This window comes from Pseudophryne corroboree, chromosome 11 (genome assembly GCF_028390025.1).
Source record: "Pseudophryne corroboree isolate aPseCor3 chromosome 11, aPseCor3.hap2, whole genome shotgun sequence".
Classification (NCBI taxonomy): domain Eukaryota; kingdom Metazoa; phylum Chordata; class Amphibia; order Anura; family Myobatrachidae; genus Pseudophryne; species Pseudophryne corroboree.
Genome location: NC_086454.1, coordinates 211326262 through 211348714, shown reverse-complemented (window position 1 = coordinate 211348714; position 22453 = coordinate 211326262). Strand labels below are relative to the sequence as shown.

The 22453-nt window shown below is 45.4% G+C and overlaps 1 long non-coding RNA gene and 1 pseudogene across 2 annotated transcripts; one reads left to right on the top strand and one right to left on the bottom strand.

The window, feature by feature from the left end:
• The first annotated feature begins 20346 nt into the window (after nt 1-20346).
• Nucleotides 20347-20465, top strand: LOC134971298 (5S ribosomal RNA; annotated as a pseudogene).
• A 332-nt stretch (nt 20466-20797) lies between these two features.
• On the bottom strand, nt 20798-22289 carry LOC134970113 (uncharacterized). 2 transcript variants are annotated; one of them, XR_010189670.1, is made up of 5 exons: nt 22247-22289; nt 22098-22167; nt 21872-21943; nt 21358-21417; nt 20798-20987 (listed from the first exon to the last, which is right to left on the bottom strand). It is a non-coding gene; the product is annotated as an uncharacterized LOC134970113 (long non-coding RNA). The 2 variants fall into 2 exon arrangements; XR_010189671.1 differs by lacking the exon at nt 21358-21417 and having other exon boundaries at nt 20799-20987.
• Nucleotides 22290-22453: the final 164 nt, after the last annotated feature.

Sequence of the window (22453 nt, the reverse complement as noted above, 5' to 3'; positions counted from 1 at the left end):
CAACCCATCATTTCAGTGACAGGGTCTGCCACACGACTGTGACTGAAATGACGGGTTGGTTTGGACCCCCACCGAAAAAGAAGCAATTAATCTCTCCTTGCACAAACTGGCTCTACAGAGGCAAGATGTCCACCTCATCATCATCCTCCGATATATCACCGTGTACATACCGCTCCTCACAGATTATCAATTCGTCCCCACTGGAATCCACCATCTCAGCTCCCTGTGTACTTTGTGGAGGCAATTGCTGCTGGTCAATGTCTCCACGGAGGAATTGATTATAATTCATTTTAATGAACATCATCTTCTCCACATTTTCTGGAAGTAACCTCGTACGCAGATTGCTGACAAGGTGAGCGGCGGCACTAAACACTCTTTCGGAGTACACACTTGTGGGAGGGCAACTTAGGTAGAATAAAGCCAGTTTGTGCAAGGGCCTCCAAATTGCCTCTTTTTCCTGCCAGTATAAGTACGGACTGTCTGACGTGCCTACTTGGATGCGGTCACTCATATAATCCTCCACCATTCTTTCAATGGTGACAGAATCATATGCAGTGACAGTAGACGACATGTCCGTAATCGTTGTCAGGTCCTTCAGTCCGGACCAGATGTCAACATCAGCAGTCGCTCCAGATTGCCCTGCATCACCGCCAGCGGGTGGGCTCGGAATTCTGAGCCTTTTCCTCGCACCCCCAGTTGCGGGAGAATGTGAAGGAGGAGATGTTGACAGGTCGCGTTCCGCTTGACTTGACAATTTTGTCACCAGCAGGTCTTTGAACCCCAGCAGACTTGTGTCTGCCGGAAAGAGAGATCCAAGGTAGGTTTTAAATCTAGGATCGAGCACGGTGGCCAAAATGTAGTGCTCTGATTTCAACAGATTGACCACCCGTGAATCCTTGTTAAGCGAATTAAGGGCTGCATCCACAAGTCCCACATGCCTAGCGGAATCGCTCCCTTTTAGCTCCTCCTTCAATGCCTCCAGCTTCTTCTGCAAAAGCCTGATGAGGGGAATGACCTGACTCAGGCTGGCAGTGTCTGAACTGACTTCACGTGTGGCAAGTTCAAAAGGTTGCAGAACCTTGCACAACGTTGAAATCATTCTCCACTGCGCTTGAGACAGGTACATTCCACCTCCTATATCGTGCTCAATTGCATAGGCTTGAATGGCCTTTTGCTGTTCCTCCAACCTCTGAAGCATATAGAGGGTTGAATTCCACCTCGTTACCACTTCTTGCTTCAGATGATGGCAGGGCAGGTTCAGGCGTTTTTGGTGGTGCTCCAGTTTTCTGTACGTGGTGCCTGTACGCCGAAAGTGTCCCGCAATTCTTCTGGCCACCGACAGCATCTCTTGCACGCCCCTCTCGTTTTTTAAAAAATTCTGCACCACCAAATTCAAGGTATGTGCAAAACATGGGACGTGCTGGAATTTGCCCATATTTAATGCACACACAATATTGCTGGCGTTGTCCGATGCCACAAATCCCCAGGAGAGTCCAATTGGGGTAAGCCATTCCGCGATGATCTTCCTCAGTTGCCGTAAGAGGTTTTCAGCTGTGTGCGTATTCTGGAAACCGGTGATACAAAGCGTAGCCTGCCTAGGAAAGAGTTGGCGTTTGCGAGATGCTGCTACTGGTGCCGCCGCTGCTGTTCTTGCGGCGGGAGTCCATACATCTACCCAGTGGGCTGTCACAGTCATATAGTCCTGACCCTGCCCTGCTCCACTTGTCCACATGTCCGTGGTTAAGTGGACATTGGGTACAACTGCATTTTTTAGGACACTGGTGAGTCTTTTTCTGACGTCCGTGTACATTCTCGGTATCGCCTGCCTAGAGAAGTGGAACCTAGATGGTATTTGGTAACGGGGGCACACTACCTCAAGAAATTGTCTTGTTCCCTGTGAACTAACGGCAGATACCGGACGCACGTCTAACACCAACATAGTTGTCAAGGCCTCAGTTATCCGCTTTGCAACAGGATGACTGCTGTGATATTTCATCTTCCTCGCAAAGGACTGTTGGACAGTCAATTGCTTGGTGGAAGTAGTAAAAGTGGGCTTACGACTTCCCCTCTGGGATGACCATCGACTCCCAGCAGCAACAACAGCAGCGCCAGAAGCAGTAGGCGTTACACGCAAGGATGCATCGGAGGAATCCCAGGCAGGAGAGGACTCGTCAGAATTGCCAGTGACATGGCCTGCAGGACTATTGGCATTCCTGGGGAAGGAGGAAATTGACACTGAGGGAGTTGGTGGGGTGGTTTGCGTGAGCTTGGTTACAAGAGGAAGGGATTTACTGGTCAGTGGACTGCTTCCGCTGTCGCCCAAAGTTTTTGAACTTGTCACTGACTTATTATGAATGCGCTGCAGGTGACGTATAAGGGAGGATGTTCCGAGGTGGTTAACGTCCTTACCCCTACTTATTACAGCTTGACAAAGGCAACACACGGCTTGACAAATGTTGTCCGCATTTCTGTTGAAATACTTCCACACCGAAGAGCTGATTTTTTTGGTATTTTCACCAGGCATGTCAACGGCCCTATTCCTCCCACGGACAACAGGTGTCTCCCCGGGTGCCTGACTTAAACAAACCACCTCACCATCAGAATCCTCCTTGTCAATTTCCTCCCCAGCGCCAGCAACACCCATATCCTCCTCATCCTGGTGTACTTCAACACTGACATCTTCAATCTGACTATCAGGAACTGGACTGCGGGTGCTCCTTCCAGCACTTGCAGGGGGCGTGCAAATGGTGGAAGGCGCATGCTCTTCCCGTCCAGTGTTGGGAAGGTCAGGCATCGCAACTGACACAATTGGACTCTCCTTGTGGATTTGGGATTTCGAAGAACGCACAGTTCTTTGCGGTGCTTTTGCCAGCTTCAGTCTTTTCAGTTTTCTAGCGAGAGGCTGAGTGCTTCCATCCTCATGTGAAGCTGAACCACTAGCCATGAACATAGGCCAGGGCCTCAGCCGTTCCTTGCCACTCCGTGTGGTAAATGGCATATTGGCAAGTTTACGCTTCTCCTCCGACAATTTTATTTTAGATTTTGGAGTCCTTTTTTTACTGATATTTGGTGTTTTGGATTTTACATGCTCTGTACTATGACATTGGGCATCGGCCTTGGCAGACGACGTTGCTGGCATTTCATCATCTCGACCATGACTAGTGGCAGCAGCTTCAGCACGAGGTGGAAGTGGATCTTGATCTTTCCCTAATTTTGGAACCTCAACATTTTTGTTCTCCATATTTTAATAGGCACAACTAAAAGACACAGAGGTAGCTACAGCCATGGACTTCCGTACTGTGTCTGCTGCTAATATAGACTGGATGATAATGAGATGAAATCAATATATATATATATATAATATCACACTAGTACTGCAGCCGGACAGGTATATAATATATATTTATTATGTACTAATGACTGATGACGGACCTGCTGGACACTGTCAGCTCAGCAGCACCGCAGACTGCTACAGTAAGCTACTATAGTAGTATGTATCAAGAAGAAAGAAAAAAAAAAAACGACGGGTAGGTGGTATACAATTATGGATGGACCAGCGACTGCCGACACAGAGGTAGCTACAGCCGTGGACTACCATACTGTGTCTGCTGCTAATATAGACTGGATGATAATGAGATGAAATCAATATATATATATATAATATCACACTAGTACTGCAGCCGGACAGGTATATAATATATATTTATTATGTACTAATGACTGATGACGGACCTGCTGGACACTGTCAGCTCAGCAGCACCGCAGACTGCTACAGTAAGCTACTATAGTAGTATGTATCAAGAAGAAAGAAAAAAAAAAAACCACGGGTAGGTGGTATACAATTATGGATGGACCAGCGACTGCCGACACAGAGGTAGCTACAGCCGTGGACTACCGTACTGTGTCTGCTGCTAATATAGACTGGATGATAATGAGATGAAATCAATATATATATATATAATATCACACTAGTACTGCAGCCGGACAGGTATATAATATATATTTATTATGTTCTAATGACTGATGACGGACCTGCTGGACACTGTCAGCTCAGCAGCACCGCAGACTGCTACAGTAAGCTACTATAGTAGTATGTATCAAGAAGAAAGAAAGAAAAAAAAACCACGGGTAGGTGGTATACAATTATGGATGGACCAGCGACTGCCGACACAGAGGTAGCTACAGCCTTGGACTACTGTACTGTGTCTGCTGCTAATATAGACTGGATGATAATGAGATGAAATCAATATATATATATAGTAGTATAATAATATATATAATATATATATATATAGTAGTATGTATCAAGAAGAAAGAAAAAAAAAAAAAAACCACGGGTAGGTGCCTGGTATACAATATTATATATATATTATATACAATTATATATATATATTATATATATTAAACTGGTGGTGATTATTATAAACTGGTGGTCAGGTCACTGGTCACACTATCAGCAACTTGCAAGTAGTACTCCTAAGCAGACAATCACAATATATATTATACTGGTGGTCAGTGTGGTCACAATGGCAGTGTGGCACTCTTGCAGCAAAAGTGTGCACTGTACGTTATATGTACTCCTGAGTCCTGCTCTCAGACTCTAACTGCTCCCCACTGTCAGTGTCTCCTCCACAAGTCAGATATACATTATACAGTCACACTATCTATCTATCTATCACTTCAGCAAGTAGTAGTACTCCTCCTAAAGTACTCCTCCTAATGCTCCCCAAAATTACTACTGTGTCTCTCTCTACTCTAGTCTCTCACTCTCTATAAACGGAGAGGACCCCAGCCACGTCCTCTCCCTATCAATCTCAATGCACGAAAACGGCGGCGACGCGCGGCTCCTTATATAGAATCCGAGTCTCGCGATAGAATCCGAGCCTCACGAGAATCCGACAGCGGGATGATGACGTTCGGGCGCGCTCGGGTTAACCGAGCAAGGCGGGAAGATCCGAGTCGCTCGGCCCCGTGTAAAAAAACATGAAGTTTGGGCGGGTTCGGATTCCGAGGAACCGAACCGGCTCATCCCTACTATATATATATATATATATATATATATATATATAAATATATATATACAGGCATAAAGTCCCGGCACTCCACTTTGAATACGGTACGGTTGCTGCGGTGCCTTCCCAGAGGTGAATCTCCTCAATGAATATATTGTAGAATGAGGGCGGCACTCACGCAGGCTGATGCAGGTAAAAAAAGTCAGTTTTATTGATCCGACATGTTTCGGGGACTAACCCCGTCCTCAGGGTTAAAGCCCTGAGGACGGGGTTAGTCCCCGAAACATGTCGGATCAATAAAACTGACTTTTTTTTACCTGCATCAGCCTGCGTGAGTGCCGCCCTCATTCTACAATATATATATATATATATATATATATATATATATATATATATATATATATAATATCTCTATCCAGTAATATAGTGATGTATAAGTTTCGTTTAACTGACATATGGAATGTGTTCTGTTCATAATATGCCAGTTCTTTATTGTCTACTAAGTGACAGCTATGTGCTTATGCACTGTTAATACTAAGCTACTGCCTATAATATGTTATTATCATAATCTATTTTGCTGCTACTATTAATGTTATATTTTGTATTCAACAAAGGTGTTGTATTGTATACTACATTAGCTGAATACCCGTGCTTTACTACAGGATGAGGATGGTAAATTATAAATATAGTTGTTTGTTAATTTACGCTAGTTGATGATCTAGTATATAGGCATATCTTGCTTCCCTGATGCACTTTGTGTAGTGGCCGGACCACTTTTTGGTCCCCTAAGGGACCCCTGCTCTTCCCACTATACAACTCTCAGTCTGTTGCTTCCTGCTGCCTGCATTCCCCCTCCTCATATCAGGTCAGTGCCCCTGTAAAATTATCGATTTATTTACAGTTTCTTATATAGCGCAGCACATTATCTACCTCCTGATATGCTCTGTGCTGTTAGGGGACCGTGCTACTTACAATATCTAACTCCCAGTGAGTGGGTTCTTGCTACCTCCATTCCCCTCCTCACATGATGTCACTGTCCATGTGACATGCAGCCCTGTCATCACTGACAAACAGTATCTTTCATGACCTGATATAGTCTGTGTGGCTGGGCCATCCCTAGGGGTGGTAGTGGTGTGTTCCCCTACAGTGTTTGTTCCCAGAGTGTAAGTTTGGTGTAAATTGCTCCAGGCCTTCCACAGTTATGCTGTCTGCTGACATACTCTCTGCTGCTGTCCTACCCCTAGGGGTGCCAGGGGTGTGTTACCCCCAGTGTTTGTTCTCATATATGTACCAAGTTTGTTGTAAATTGGACCAGGCATTCTGGAGTTATGCTGTCTCCTGAAATACGTTGTGCTGCTGTCCCACCCCTAGGGGCGGGGGGTGTCTTACTCCCACAGTGTTTGTTCCGAGAGTGTAAGTCAGGCATGTCCAAACTGCGGCCCTCCAGCTGTTGAGAAACTACATATCCCAGCATACCCTGACACAGTTTTGCTGTCAGAGAATGCTAAAGCTGTGTCAGGGCAAGCTGGGATGTGTACTTTCTCAACAGCTGGAGGGCCGCAGTTTGGACATGCCCTGGTGCAAGTCATATGTGTCCCAAGTTTGTTGTAAATTGCTGCAGGCATTCCAGAGTTATGCTGTCTGCTGAAATATTCAGTGCTGCTGCCTCACCCCTAATTAATTTCGTTTGCAAATGTTTTTAGTTGCCTCAGTCATGTTTTAATACGCTTGTACGTAAAATTTCATGATTTTCACTTGTAAACTGTGGATTTGTATAGAAAGACAGAAGGACACATTTTCGCTTTAATATATTAGATATGTGGTGCACAATACACTTTTTTATTTTCATTCATTCTCTCCATTAGCGCCCGCTTCGGATGTTGTAGTGGATTACCATACCAATGCCTCCATGACTATGGCACTGCGTGGCTGCATCCCCGATATCAGGAAACAATGGGAAACCAGAAGTGCGGGTGGTCCCTGCTCCGGCAGCAGTAAGGGATGCAGTTGGACACACTGGTTTCTTGATATACAGGTATGTTTTTTGTGTTTGTTACTAGCTTAATCTTTAGCCTGAGCACGGAGTAAAATCCAAAACGTTGATACCAGCAGTGTCGGACTGGGACATGAAGGGCCCACCGGGGGAATGCAGTGATACGGGCTCATACTTAAGGGTGTGGCCAGCCTACAAAGGGGGTGTGGCCAGCCTCCACAGAGGCTTGAAATACACAATAGTCTAGTGCAGTGTAATGCTACATATCTACCATGTATAATACAAGTGCACAGTCTGGAACCTGATCCCTAGAGGAAGGAGTGGACACTCAGGCAGTGGGGCCTACCGGTGGTTTCCCTGGTACCCCTGAGGGCCAGTCCGATCCTGGATACCAGACCTGGTTGTTGTGTGATTCATACAAAGCCGCCATGAGTGCCGCTATCTGCTGCTTCTATTACTATATATTAGCTGTGCGCTGCATTCAAACCCCAATTGGTAACTCGGACGGCCAAGCTCATTATCTTGATGCACACCAACTTCTACACTCTAAAATACAAAAAAGGACAGGAGCGTCTCCTAGTGTCTCATAGTGCAATAGTACATAAACACCACCTGTGTGTGCAATGTAGAAAAGGTGGCTCCGTACCAAGTAGATACAACTTTTAAAGCTTATCTCAATCCCTGTAATGATCCACATGAAGTCATCAACCATGTGAAGTCTTCAAACGGCAGTGTTACAATGTAGCGCCTATGCGCTCCATTGTAATCAATGGTGGGAACTTTGTGGTCAGCGGTTGACCGAAAGTAACCTCACCGTTGACCACAAAATTCCCACCATTGGTTATAATGGAGCGCATAGGCGCTACATTGTAACACTGCCGGGTGCTGCCTGTCATACAGTACAGGAGCACACAGCCAATCAGGAGGGTGCCAAACGTGGTGCTCCCTGATTGGCTGATGGATCCTTCTTGGACATAAGTCAGAGGGGGTTCCAGGCATTCGGGGAAAGGGGTCCGATGTGAAAACATGGGGCCCCTTTCAGTTCGTGGTCGGGTATCCGTTTTTTTATTTTAACAAGTACGTGGATTACAAATGGATTACAAGAAGAAGAGGAGCCTTCTACCCTGGATTTTGTGAGTATAATTTTTTCAACAGGTACACCATGGATTCTACTGGAGAAGAAGACCGACCTGCGTGGGTACATAGGTAAGTATGTGTATATGGTGGTGTGCATGTATGTATTAAAGTTATACTTTCAAGGTGTGTGTGTAATGTCTTTATTGGGGTATTTTTTTAGTAGTAGTACTACAGGTACCAGCGGGCCCGTTTTTCCGCCACATGCTGGTACTTGTGGTTCGCCAAGTACCAGCTTGCGGGGGAGGCTTGCTGGGCCTTGTAATACTGCTACTAAAAACAATATCAATCAGTTTTAACAAAGGCTATCAGCCCCCCATCCGCTGCCCTTGGATGGGGGGGACAGCCTCGGGCTTCACCCCTGGCCCTTGGGTGGCTGGGGGTGGACCCCTTGATTGAAGGGGTTCCCACTCCCCCAGGGTACCCCGGCCAGGGGTGACTAGTTGGATATTTAATGCCATGGCCGCAGGGCACTGTATAAAAGTGACCCCCGGCTGTGGCATTATCTGTCCATCTAGTGGAGCCCGGTGCTGGTTTCAAAAATACGGGGGACCCTTACGCTTTTTGTCCCCCGTATTTTTGGAACCAGGACCAGGCGCAGAGCCCGGTGCTGGTTGATTAAATATGGGGGAACCCCTGTCACTTTTTTCCCCATATTTTTTCAACCAGGACCGGCTCAAAGAGCCCGAGGCTGGTTATGCTTAGGAGGGGGGACCCCACGCAATTTTTTTTAAATAAAATTAACACTTTCCCACCCCTTCCCACTGATATACATGCATGGATCTCATGGATCCGTGCATACCTATCCAATCACGGTTAAAAAAAAGCAGGTCTGTTTTTTCTTTAGCACTTTATTACGATTTGTAATTTTTCACGGCAGTGTTTGGTTATTTTGTGATTTGCACTTTTTAGTAAATTACCGAGTTCTACCAATTTGCTGGCATATTTGACCGATGGTGTATTCATTCGTATTTTTTTTGCAGGACTTCCAAAAAAATACAAATGGCCTCATCACTGCCGTGATTTGAGTTTAGTAAATTCCCGAGATGACACTTTGAAGAAAAAACGGCATCTCGGACAAAATCGGGACCTTAGTAAATATACCCCGAAGAGTGACATTGTTATAATTGTGGGGAGGACTGGGGACGGGGAGCAGCTGTTAGGAGTACAGTGCAGGGTTTTGCTGATAGTAGTGAGTGTGACCACCAGTTTAATCCGTTCTCTGCCTGAAAAAAAACGCTCCATACCATATCTGTGCTCAGTGTGCTGCATGATCTATCTGTGCTGAGTGCACTGCTCACACTGCCTAATTGTGGGTACTGGGGAGCAGTTATAGCAGGAGTACAGTGCACAGTTTTGCTGACAGTGACCACCAGTCCAGTATACGTTTGTCTGCCTGAAAAACACTCCTGTGGTGGCTTTTTTTCTTTATAATAGTAGTTTAGCAGTCTGCTGACAGTGTCCACCAGGTCCATTTATTATACAGTATTTTATATATATAGCAGTACGGTAGGCCACGGCTGTACCTACCTCTGTGTCATCACTCGTCGTCCATAAGTAATAATACTATACTATCCATCCATCTACATTGTATACATGTGGTGGCTTTTTTTTCTTCATACTAGTTTAGCAGTCTGCTGACAGTGTCCACCAGGTCCGTTATTATTATTCTGTATATATTATATATATATATATATATATATATATAGCAGTACGGTAGGCCACGGCTGTACCTACCACTGTGTCGTCACTCGTCATCCATAAGTAATAATACTATACTATCCATCCATCTACATTGTATACCTGTGGTGGCTTTTAGTTGTGCGCAAAATATGGAGAACAAAAATGTGGAGGTTAAAAAAATAGGGAAAGATCAAGATCCACTTCCACCTCGTGCTGAAGCTGCTGCCACTAGTCATGGCCGAGATGATGAAATGCCATCAACGTCGTCTGCCAAGGCCGATGCCCAATGTCATAGTACAGAGCATGTAAAATCCAAAACACAAAAGATCAGTAAAAGAATTACCCAAAAATCAAAATTAAAAGCGTCTGAGGAGAAGCGTAAACTTGCCAATATGCCATTTACGACACGGAGTGGCAAGGAACGGCTGAGGCCCTGGCATATGTTCAGGGCTAGTGGTTCAGCTTCACATGAGTATGGAAGCACTCGGCCTCTCGCTAGAAAAATGAAAAGACTTAAGCTGGCAAAAGCACAGCAAAGAACTGTGCGTTCTTCGAAATCACAAATCCGCAAGGAGTCCAATTGTGTCGGTTACGATGCCTGACCTTCCCAACACTGGACGGGAAGAGCTTGCGCCTTTCACCATTTGCACGCCCCCTGCAAGTGCTGGAAGGAGCACCCGCAGTCCAGTTCCTGATAGTCAAATTGAAGATGTCAGTGTTGAAGTACACCAGGATGAGCATATGGGTGTTGCTGGCGCTGGGGAGGAAATTGACAAGGAGGATTCTGATGGTGAGGTGGTTTGTTTAAGTCAGGCACCCGGGGAGACACCTGTTGTCCGTGGGACAAATATGGCCATTGACATGCCTGATCAAAATACAAAAAAAATCAGCTCTTCAGTGTGGAATTATTTCAACACAAATGCAGACAACAGGTGTCAAGCCATGTGTTGCCTTTGTCAAGCTGTAATAAGTAGGGGTAAGGACGTTAACCACCTCGGAACATCCTCCCTTATACGTCAGCGCATTCATCATAAGTCAGTGACAAGTTCAAAAACTGTGGGTGACAGCGGAAGCAGTCCACTGACCACTAAATCTGTAACCAAGCTCCTGCAAACCACACCACTAACTCCCTCAGTGTCAATTTCCTCCTTACCCAGGAAAGCCAATAGTCCTGCAGGCCATGTCACTGGCAAGTCTGACGAGTCCTCTCCTGCCTGGGATTCCTCCGATGCATCCTTGAGTGTAACACCTACTGCTGCTGGCGCTGCTGTTGTTGCTGCTGGGAGTCGATCGGCATCCCAGAGGGGAAGTCGGAAGACCACTTGTACTACTTCCAGTAAGCAATTGACTGTCCAACAGTCCTTTGCGAGGAAGATGAAATATCACAGCAGTCATCCTGCTGCAAAGCGGATAACTGAGGCCTTGGCAGCCAGGGCGGTGAGAAACGTGGTTCCGGTATCCATCGTTACTTCAGAGGCAACTATAGACTTGATTGAGGTACTGTGTCCCCGGTACCAAATACCATCTAGGTTCCATTTCTCTAGGCAGGCGATACCGAGAATGTACACAGACCTCAGAAAAAGACTCACCAGTGTCCTAAAAAATGCAGTTGTACCCAATGTCCACTTAACCACGGACATGTGGACAAGTGGAGCAGGGCAGACTCAGGACTACATGACTGTGACAGCCCACTGGGTAGATGTATTGCCTCCCGCTGCAAGAACAGCAGCGGCGGCACCAGTAGCAGCATCTCGCAAACGCCAACTCGTTCCTAGGCAGGCTACGCTTTGTATCACCGCTTTCCAGAATACGCACACAGCTGAAAACCTCTTACGGCAACTGAGGAAGATCATCGCAGAATGGCTTACCCCAATTGGACTCTCCTGGGGATTTGTGACATCGGACAACGCCAGCAATATTGTGCGTGCATTACATCTGGGCAAATTCCAGCACGTCCCATGTTTTGCACATACCTTGCATTTGGTGGTGCAGAATTTTTTAAAAAATGGCAGGGGCGTGCAAGAGATGCTGTCTGTGGCCAGAAGAATTGCGGGCCACTTTTGGCGTACAGCCACCGCGTACAGAAGACTGGAGCACCACCAAAAACACCTGAAACTGCCCTGCCATCATCTGAAGCAAGAGGTGGTAACGAGGTGGAATTCAACCCTCTATATGCTTCAGAGGATGGAGGAGCAGCAAAAGGCCATTCAAGCCTATACATCTTCCCACGATATAGGCAAAGGAGGTGGAATGCACCTGTCTCAAGCGCAGTGGAGAATGATTTCAACGTTGTGCAAGGTTCTGCAACCTTTTGAACTTGCCACACGTGAAGTCAGTTCAGACACTGCCAGCCTGAGTCAGGTCATTCCCCTCATCAGGCTTTTGCAGAAGAAGCTGGAGGCATTGAAGGAGGAGCTAAAACAGAGCGATTCCGCTAGGCATGTGGGACTTGTGGATGGAGCCCTTCATTCGCTTAACCAGGATTCACGGGTGGTCAATCTGTTGAAATCAGAGCACTACATTTTGGCCACCATGCTCGATCCTAGATTTAAAACCTACATTGTATCTCTCTTTCCGGCAGACACAAGTCTGCAGAGGTTCAAAGACCTGCTGGTGAGAAAATTGTCAAGTCAAGCGGAACGCGACCCGTCAACAGCTCCCGCAACTGGGGGTGCGAGGAAAAGGCTACGAATTCCGAGCTCACCCGCTGGTGGTGATGCAGGGCAGTCTGGAGCGAGTGCTGACATCTGGTCCGGACTGAAGGACCTGCCAACGATTACTGACATGTCATCTACTGTCACTGCATATGATTATCTCACCATTGAAAGAATGGTGGAGGATTATATGAGTGACCGCATCCAAGTAGGCACGTCAGACAGTCTGTACGTATACTGGCAGGAAAAAGATGCAATTTGGAGGCCCTTGCACAAACTGGCTTTATTCTACCTATGTTGCCCTCCCTCCAGTGTGTACTCCGAAAGAGTGTTTAGTGCCGCCGCTCACCTTGTCAGCAATCGGCGTACGAGATTACTTCCAGAAAATGTGGAGAAGATGATGTTCATTAAAATGAATTATAATCAATTCCTCCGTGGAGACATTCACCAGCAGCAATTGCCTCCAGAAAGTACACGGGGACCTGAGATGGTGGATTCCAGTGTGGACGAATTAATAATCTGTGAGGAGGGGGATGTACACAGTGAAAGGGGTGATGAATCGGGCGATGATGATGAGGTGGACATCTAGCCTCCGTAGAGCCAGTTTGTGCAAGGAGAGATTGATTGCTTCTTTTTTGGTGGGGGCCCAAACCAACCAGTCATTTCAGTCACATTCGTGTGGCAGACCCTGTCGCTGAAATGATGGGTTCGTTAAAGTGTGCATGTCCAGTTTTTACAACATAAGGGTGGGTGGGAGGGCCCAAGGACAATTCCATCTTGCACCTCTTTTTTCTTTCATTTTTCTTTGCGTCATGTGCTGTTTGGGGAGTATTTTTTTGAAGGGCCATCCTGCGTGACACTGCAGTGCCACTCCTAGATGGGCCAGGTGTTTGTGTCGGCCACTTGTGTCGCTTAACTTAGTCACACAGCGACCTTGATGCGCTTCTTTTTTTCTTTGCGTCATGTGCTGTTTGGGGAGTATTTTTTTGAAGGGCCATCCTGCGTGACACTGCAGTGCCACTCCTAGATGGGCCAGGTGTTTGTGTCGGCCACTTGGGTCGCTTAGCTTAGTCACACAGCTACCTCGGTGCAAATTTTAGGACAAAAAATAAGATTGTGAGGTGTTCAGAATAGACTGGAAATGAGTGGAAATTATGGTTATTGAGGTTAATAATACTATGGAATCAAAATGAAAAAAACACCCGAATCCAAAACACACCCGAATCCGACAAAAAAAATTTGGTGAGGTTTTGCCAAAACGCGTTCGAACCCAAAACACGGCCGTGGAACCGAACCCAAAATCAAAACACAAAACCCGAAAAATTTCCGGTGCACATCACTAGTATTTACCCTGCTCAGAAACAATCCAAGCCACCCAATGCTAACTCTCTCTGCACATGTTATTTCTGCCCCCCCCTGCAGGGCACATGGTTTTGCCCAATTGCTAACAAAATTGCTGCTGCGATCAACTCAGAATTACCCCCTTGGTTTTGCACATCTGCTAACAAATTTGCTGCTACAATGAGATCTGAATTAGGACCATAGTGCACTTCTGAGGAATTCTTTAGCAGCCCCCTGTTTGAGAATGTGTTAATACAGATATTCAAATTTAGAATCTGTTTGCCTATGGTCTAATTAGCACTAACTACGCTGTGCTGATTACACTATTTCACATTCATTTGTAAATATATGTATGTATATATGTTAGAGATGTGCACTTGAAATTTTTCGGGTTTTGTGTTTTGGTTTTGGGTTCGGTTCCGCGGCCGTGTTTTGGGTTCGAACGCGTTTTGGCAAAACCTCACCGAATTTTTTTTGTCGGATTCGGGTGTGTTTTGGATTCGGGTGTTTTTTTTTAAAAAAACCTAAAAAACAGCTTAAATCATTGAATTTAGGGGTCATTTTGATCCCATAGTATTATTAACCTCAATAACCATAATTTACACTCATTTTCAGTCTATTCTGAACACCTCACAATATTATTTTTAGTCCTAAAATTTGCACCGAGGTCGCTGGATGACTAAGCTCAGCGACCCAAGTGGCCGACACAAACACCTGGCCCATCTAGGAGTGGCACTGCAGTGTCACGCAGGATGGCCCTTCCAAAAAACACTCCCCAAACAGCACATGACGCAAAGAAAAAAAGAGGCGCAATAAGGTAGCTGTGTGACTAAGATAAGCGACCCTAGTGGCCGACACAAACACCTGGCCCATCTAGGAGTGGCACTGCAGTGTCACGCAGGATGGCCCTTCCAAAAAACACTCCCCAAACAGCACATGACGCAAAGAAAAAAAGAGGCGCAATGAGGTAGCTGTGTGACTAAGATAAGCGACCCTAGTGGCCGACACAAACACCTGGCCCATCTAGGAGTGGCACTGCAGTGTCACGCAGGATGGCCCTTCCAAAAAACACTCCCCAAACAGCACATGACGCAAAGAAAAAAAGAGGCGCAATGAGGTAGCTGTGTGACTAAGATAAGCGACCCAAGTGGCCGACACAAACACCTGGCCCATCTAGGAGTGGCACTGCAGTGTTACGCAGGATGGCCCTTCCAAAAAACACTCCCCAAACAGCACATGACGCAAAGAAAAAATAAGGCGCAATGAGGTAGCTGTGTGACTAAGATAAGCGACCCAAGTGGCCGACACAAACACCTGGCCCATCTAGGAGTGGCACTGCAGTGTCACGCAGGATGGCCCTTCCAAAAAACACCCCCCAAACAGCACATGACGCAAAGAAAAATGAAAGAAAAAAGAGGTGCAAGATGGAATTGTCCTTGGGCCCTCCCACCCACCCTTTTATGTTGTATAAACAGGACATGCACACTTTAACCAACCCATCATTTCAGTGACAGGGTCTGCCACACGACTGTGACTGAAATGATGGGTTGGTTTGGACCCCCACCAAAAAAGAAGCAATTAATCTCTCCTTGCACAAACTGGCTCTACAGAGGCAAGATGTCCATCTCATCATCATCCTCCGATATATCACCGTGTACATCCCCCTCCTCACAGATTATCAATTCGTCCCCACTGGAATCCACCATCTCAGCTCCCTGTGTACTTTGTGGAGGCAATTGCTGCTGGTCAATGTCTCCACGGAGGAATTGATTATAATTCATTTTAATGAACATCATCTTCTCCACATTTTCTGGATGTAACCTCGTACGCCGATTGCTGACAAGGTGAGCGGCGGCACTAAACACTCTTTCGGAGTACACACTTGTGGGAGGGCAACTTAGGTAGAATAAAGCCAGTTTGTGCAAGGGCCTCCAAATTGCCTCTTTTTCCTGCCAGTATAAGTACGGACTGTCTGACGTGCCTACTTGGATGCGGTCACTCATATAATCCTCCACCATTCTTTCAATGGGGAGAGAATCATATGCAGTGACAGTAGACGACATGTCCGTAATCGTTGTCAGGTCCTTCAGTCCGGACCAGATGTCAGCATCAGCAGTCGCTCCAGACTGCCCTGCATCACCGCCAGCGGGTGGGCTCGGAATTCTGAGCCTTTTCCTCGCACCCCCAGTTGCGGGAGAATGTGAAGGAGGAGATGTTGACAGGTCGCGTTCCGCTTGACTTGACAATTTTCTCACCAGCAGTTCTTTGAACCCCAGCAGACTTGTGTCTGCCGGAAAGAGAGATCCAAGGTAGGTTTTAAATCTAGGATCGAGCACGGTGGCCAAAATGTAGTGCTCTGATTTCAACAGATTGACCACCCGTGAATCCTTGTTAAGCGAATTAAGGGCTCCATCCACATGCCTAGCGGAATCGCTCTGTCTTAGCTCCTCCTTCAATGTCTCCAGCTTCTTTTGCAAAAGCCTGATGAGGGGAATGACCTGACTCAGGCTGGCAGTGTCTGAACTGACTTCACGTGTGGCAAGTTCAAAGGGCAGCAGAACCTTGCACAATGTTGAAATCATTCTCCACTGCGCTTGAGACAGGTGCATTCCACCTCCTATATCGTGCTCAATTGTATAGGCTTGAATGGCCTTTTGCTGCTCCTCCAACCTCTGAAGCATATAGAGGGTTGAATTCCACCTCGTTACCACTTCTTGCTTCAGATGATGGCAGGGCAGGTTCAGGCGTTTTTGGTGGTGCTCCAGTCTTCTGTACGTGGTGCCTGTACGCCGAAAGTGTCCCGCAATTCTTCTGGCCACCGACAGCATCTCTTGCACGCCCCTGTCGTTTTTTAAATAATTCTGCACCACCAAATTCAAGGTATGTGCAAAACATGGGACGTGCTGGAATTTGCCCAGATTTAATGCACACACAATATTGCTGGCGTTGTCCGATGCCACAAATCCACAGGAGAGTCCAATTGGGGTAAGCCATTCCGCGATGATCTTCCTCAGTTGCCGTAAGAGGTTTTCAGCTGTGTGCGTATTCTGGAAAGCGGTGATACAAAGCGTAGCCTGCCTAGGAAAGAGTTGGCGTTTGCGAGATGCTGCTACTGGTGCCGCCGCTGCTGTTCTTGCGGCGGGAGTCCATACATCTACCCAGTGGGCTGTCACAGTCATATAGTCCTGAGCCTGCCCTGCTCCACTTGTCCACATGTCCGTGGTTAAGTGGACATTGGGTACAACTGCATTTTTTAGGACACTGGAGAGTCTTTTTCTGAGGTCTGTGTACATTTTCGGTATCGCCTGCCTAGAGAAATGGAACCTAGATGGTATTTGGTACCGGGGACACAGTACCTCCAACAAGTCTCTAGTTGGCTCTGCAGTAATGATGGATACCGGAACCACGTTTCTCACCGCCCTGGATGCCAAGGCCTCAGTTATCCGCTTTGCAGCAGGATGACTGCTATGATATTTCATCTTCCTCGCAAAGGACTGTTGGACAGTCAATTGCTTGGTGGAAGTAGTAAAAGTGGTCTTACGACTTCCCCTCTGGGATGACCATCGACTCCCAGCAGCAACAACAGCAGCGCCAGCAGCAGTAGGCGTTACACGCAAGGATGCATCGGAGGAATCCCAGGCAGGAGAGGACTCGTCAGAATTGCCAGTGACATGGCCTGCAGGACTATTGGCATTCCTGGGGAAGGAGGAAATTGACACTGAGGGAGTTGGTGGGGTGGTTTGCGTGAGCTTGGTTACAAGAGGAAGGGATTTACTGGTCAGTGGACTGCTTCCGCTGTCGCCCAAAGTTTTTGAACTTGTCACTGACTTATGATGAATGCGCTGCAGGTGACGTATAAGGGAGAATGTTCCGAGCTTGTTAACGTCCTTACCCCTACTTATTACAGCTTGACAAAGGCAACACACGGCTTGACACCTGTTGTCCGCATTTCTGTTGAAATACTTCCACACCGAAGAGCTGATTTTTTTGGTATTTTCACCAGGCATGTCAATGGCCATATTCCTCCCACGGACAACAGGTGTCTCCCCGGGTGCCTGACTTAAACAAACCACCTCACCATCAGAATCCTCCTGGTCAATTTCCTCCCCAGCGCAAGCAACACCCATATCCTCCTCATCCTGGTGTACTTCAACACCGACATCTTCAATCTGACTATCAGGAACTGGACTGCGGGTGCTCCTTCCAGCACTTGCAGGGGGCGTGCAAATGGTGGAAGGCGCATGCTCTTCACGTCCAGTGTTGGGAAGGTCAGGCATCGCAACCGACACAATTGGACTCTCCTTGTGGATTTGGGATTTCGAAGAACGCACAGTTCTTTGCTGTGCTTTTGCCAGCTTGAGTCTTTTCATTTTTCTAGCGAGAGGCTGAGTGCTTCCATCCTCATGTGAAGCTGAACCACTAGCCACGAACATAGGCCAGGGCCTCAGCCATTCCTTGCCACTCCGTGTGGTAAATGGCATATTGGCAAGTTTACGCTTCTCCTCCGACAATTTTATTTTAGATTTTTGAGTCCTTTTTTTACTGATATTTGGTGTTTTGGATTTTACATGCTCTGTACTATGACATTGGGCATCGGCCTTGGCAGACGGCGTTGATGGCATTTCATCGTCTCGGCCATGACTAGTGGCAGCAGCTTCAGCACGAGGTGGAAGTCGATCTTGATCTTTCCCTATTTTTGGAACCTCAACATTTTTGTTCTCCATATTTTAATAGGCACAACTAAAAGGCACAATGGAGATGGATGAAATGGAGATGGATAACAATGGAGATGGATGGATACTAGTATACTTATGGATGACGAGCGACTGCCGACACAGAGGTAGCTACAGCTGTGGACTATCGTACTGCATCTGCTGCTAGTATAGACTGGATGATAATGATATAAAAAATATATATATATCACTACTGCAGGACAGGTATATATTATATAATGACGGACCTGCTGGACACTGTCAGCACTGCAGACTCCTAAAGTAAGCTACTAGTATCAAGAAGATAGAGAAAAAAAACCCACAGGTAGGTGGTATACAATTATGGATGGACGAGCGACTGCCGACACAGAGGTAGCTACAGCCGTGGACTACCGTACTGCGTCTGCTGCTAGTAGAGACTGGATGATAATGATATAAAAAATATATATATATCACTACTGCAGGACAGGTATATATTATATAATGACGGACCTGCTGGACACTGTCAGCACTGCAGACTCCTAAAGTAAGCTACTAGTATCAAGAAGATAGAGAAAAAAAAAAACACCACAGGTAGGTGGTATACAATTATGGATGGACGAGCGACTGCCGACACAGAGGTAGCTACAGCCGTGGACTACGTATTAATGACGGACCTGCTGGACACTGTCTGTCAGCAGAATGCGTTTTTTATAGAATAAAAACACCACACGATGAGTGTTTAACTTTTTCAGGCAGACAATCACAATATACTGGTGGTCAGTGTGGTCACTGGTCAGTCACACTGGCAGTGGCACTCTGGCAGCAAAAGTGTGCACTGTTAAATATGTACTCCTGCTATAACCTATAACTGCTCCCCAGTCTCCCCCACAATTAAGCTGTGTGAGCACTGCAGTGAGCACTCAGCACAGTCAGATATTACACATAGATGATGCAGCACACTGAGGCTGAGCACAGATATGGTATGTGACTGTGTATCATTTTTTTTCAGGCAGAGAACGGATTATATTAATAAAACTGCACTGGTGTGGTGGTCACTGGTCAGTCACTAGTATAACTAACTACTATCAGCAAAACTCTGCACTCTCTGAGTACTCCTAAGGTCCAGTAAATCAAGTGTCTCACTCTCACTCTCTATCTATTTCTAAATGGAGAGGACGCCAGCCACGTCCTCTCCCTATCAATCTCAATGCACGTGTGAAAATGGCGGCGACGCGCGGCTCCTTATATAGAATCCGAGTCTCACGATAGAATCCGAGCCTCGCGAGAATCCGACAGCGGGATGATGACGTTCGGGCGCGCTCGGGTTAACCGAGCAAGGCGGGAAGATCCGAGTCGCTCGGACCCGTGTAAAAAAAGCTGAAGTTCGGGCGGGTTCGGATTCCGAGGAACCGAACCCGCTGATCACTAATATATGTGTATGTGTATATATATATATATATATATATATATATATATATATAAATTCCAAAGTCATACCGGCACTCCCAAAATATATGGACAGATTCCTTTGCTGCGGTGCCCTCCAGGTCTGCGATTGGCAAACATAGGGAGTAAGAGTTGGTGGCACTCAAGCAGGCTTAATAGATGCAAAGATAAAATTCCTTTATTTGCCTACATGTTTCGGGGAAAAGCACCCCGTCCTCAGGGCTTAGACAACAATAAAAGCATGCACATATAACACTTAAATACACCACAGACAAAAGACATTAATGCAGAGATTGTACTCACCTGTCCTCACGGCGCTGCCGCCCGTCCGCACACGCTGCACCAATAAATATATAAAACATATGGTATTCCGGGTTTTCCTGCTGGATGAATACAGTCATTCCACACTGGGAAAGCCCAACCTCGTCCGTTCTTGGAAGCAAAACAGTGTTGGGCCGGACCAGTACCGGGGAAGGTGACTACCTGGGAAGATCCGGTACTGTATAAAAAGAGCAATGGAGAACGAGGCTTCAACCCTATGTATGGTCCGACACCTACAGAATATGTACCCTAATTTTAATATTCCCATAGCACTAATATATATATATATATATATATATATATATATGGATAAAACAGAAAAATTTAAGACCCCTTAATTGCGCTATAGTCTAATAGCTCAAACCACTGAGAGGTACCCCCTGTCAGAAGGAGTACTGCACATAGAATGGACAAAAACAAAAGTTCTCTTGGGGAGCTTTACCACCACAGATATACTTATATAATTATAAAATCATTTATTAAAAAACATGTATACTTTTATAACATGAATCACAAGATCACATATGTCATATGAGCAATAGATTCATTTCTGATTGTCTGTTATACATGATGTTTTCAATCATTAGATGAAATACTTATTCCTCAGCATGAGAAAGTATGAATGATCAGTTCACTGTTTTTACGGAAAACGCACAATCGTTGAAACCCAACGCGTTTTGTCCCTTAGGACTTCATCAGGGGTGCAAATCTGGGTGGTTCAATAAAAAATATATATATATCAAACAGTGTCCCTTCACATATATTTCAACTTCATGAAACCACTTCATTATTTAAAATTTTACCTGCTTTATATACAAAACAAATCACATAGAAATGCAAAGAAGGGAGGATATACTGAAAAAAAGGTAAGGAGAACATCGGAGGAGGAGGAGGAAAAACATATGGAGTGTAAAGTAAGGATTGGATCCCTACTGAATGGTTCAAATTTAAATACCAAATATATACCATATAACTATATAGTTCAGTACACATCAATTAATGAACAGTTTACATAATGACCAAGGATGGCATCTAGTGCACGTGATGCTTAATTGATTAAATGAAGTAATTGTACATACCAAAGAATGGGTTCACCAAAGGGAATACAAACAGAGCATGAATTCACTGAGAGTGTATTCCTACAAATTAGAATTGTACTTCTATTAGAATACAAAAACATCTTAGAAATGAGGCATCATTCTATTAGTAATGATTCTTAAATGCAATAGTTGGCACCAATCACTCAATTAATATTATGGTGCTCATCAGGATTTTAGGTATAGTCGTTAAACATTTATTAAACATACCACTGGTCAGTTTTCAATAGATTCTCCCACTAATATTGAAATGTGCCTCTTATTAACAAAATGATATACGATGAATTTGTTAAAACAAAACATCAATGTCCATGTTGTATCTACATACATACATACATACATATGGTGGTTAATGAGGGACCATACTGAAATAGGTAGATTGTAACCGATGGGTATTCTACTAAAACGATTCATATGTAGCCGAAATAGGATATAGTCTTTTCTACATACTAAACATGATTAAGGTGTGTGCTCATTTATGAGAGTATATGCTCACCTGTGGAAACTTAACACACCATCAAATTATGGGTGTTGGCTGAAGTACATCAATAGTACATCCATGTATTTCCTATAGGGTTATGGAGTGTTTGATTAGAAAGGGGTACTAGCAATAGATCACCTCCAATGCAGCAACAACTTAAAATATAAAATGTGACAATCAAAATTATTTAGAAAGAGATCCTAATGACACTATTGATTAATTAGATGTCAAGCTCACCTACCAGAAACTTCTATTTAGATTTCACAAACTGGCAATTCGGATGAGATCAGGAGATATTATCCGATCAGACCCTATAAAGATGGGATGTCTTAGTTGGAAATATGACAAGTCTAAATCAATAAAAAAGACTGAATGGAATAAGGTATTTACCTGGCGTGTTGTCTCAAGGTCCACCTCACAGCTATAAGTGAGAGTGACCTCTTTAGTCCTATATATACCCCCTGTGTAATTGACATCATTTCCTGTCAAGCTAATTATGTCCCTCAATTAAGTTAATTGACTACTAGACTACTAGTGGATATCATAGCTAGTGGATTAACCTGTTAAGGACTTGTATCATTTAGAGGAGTCACAATA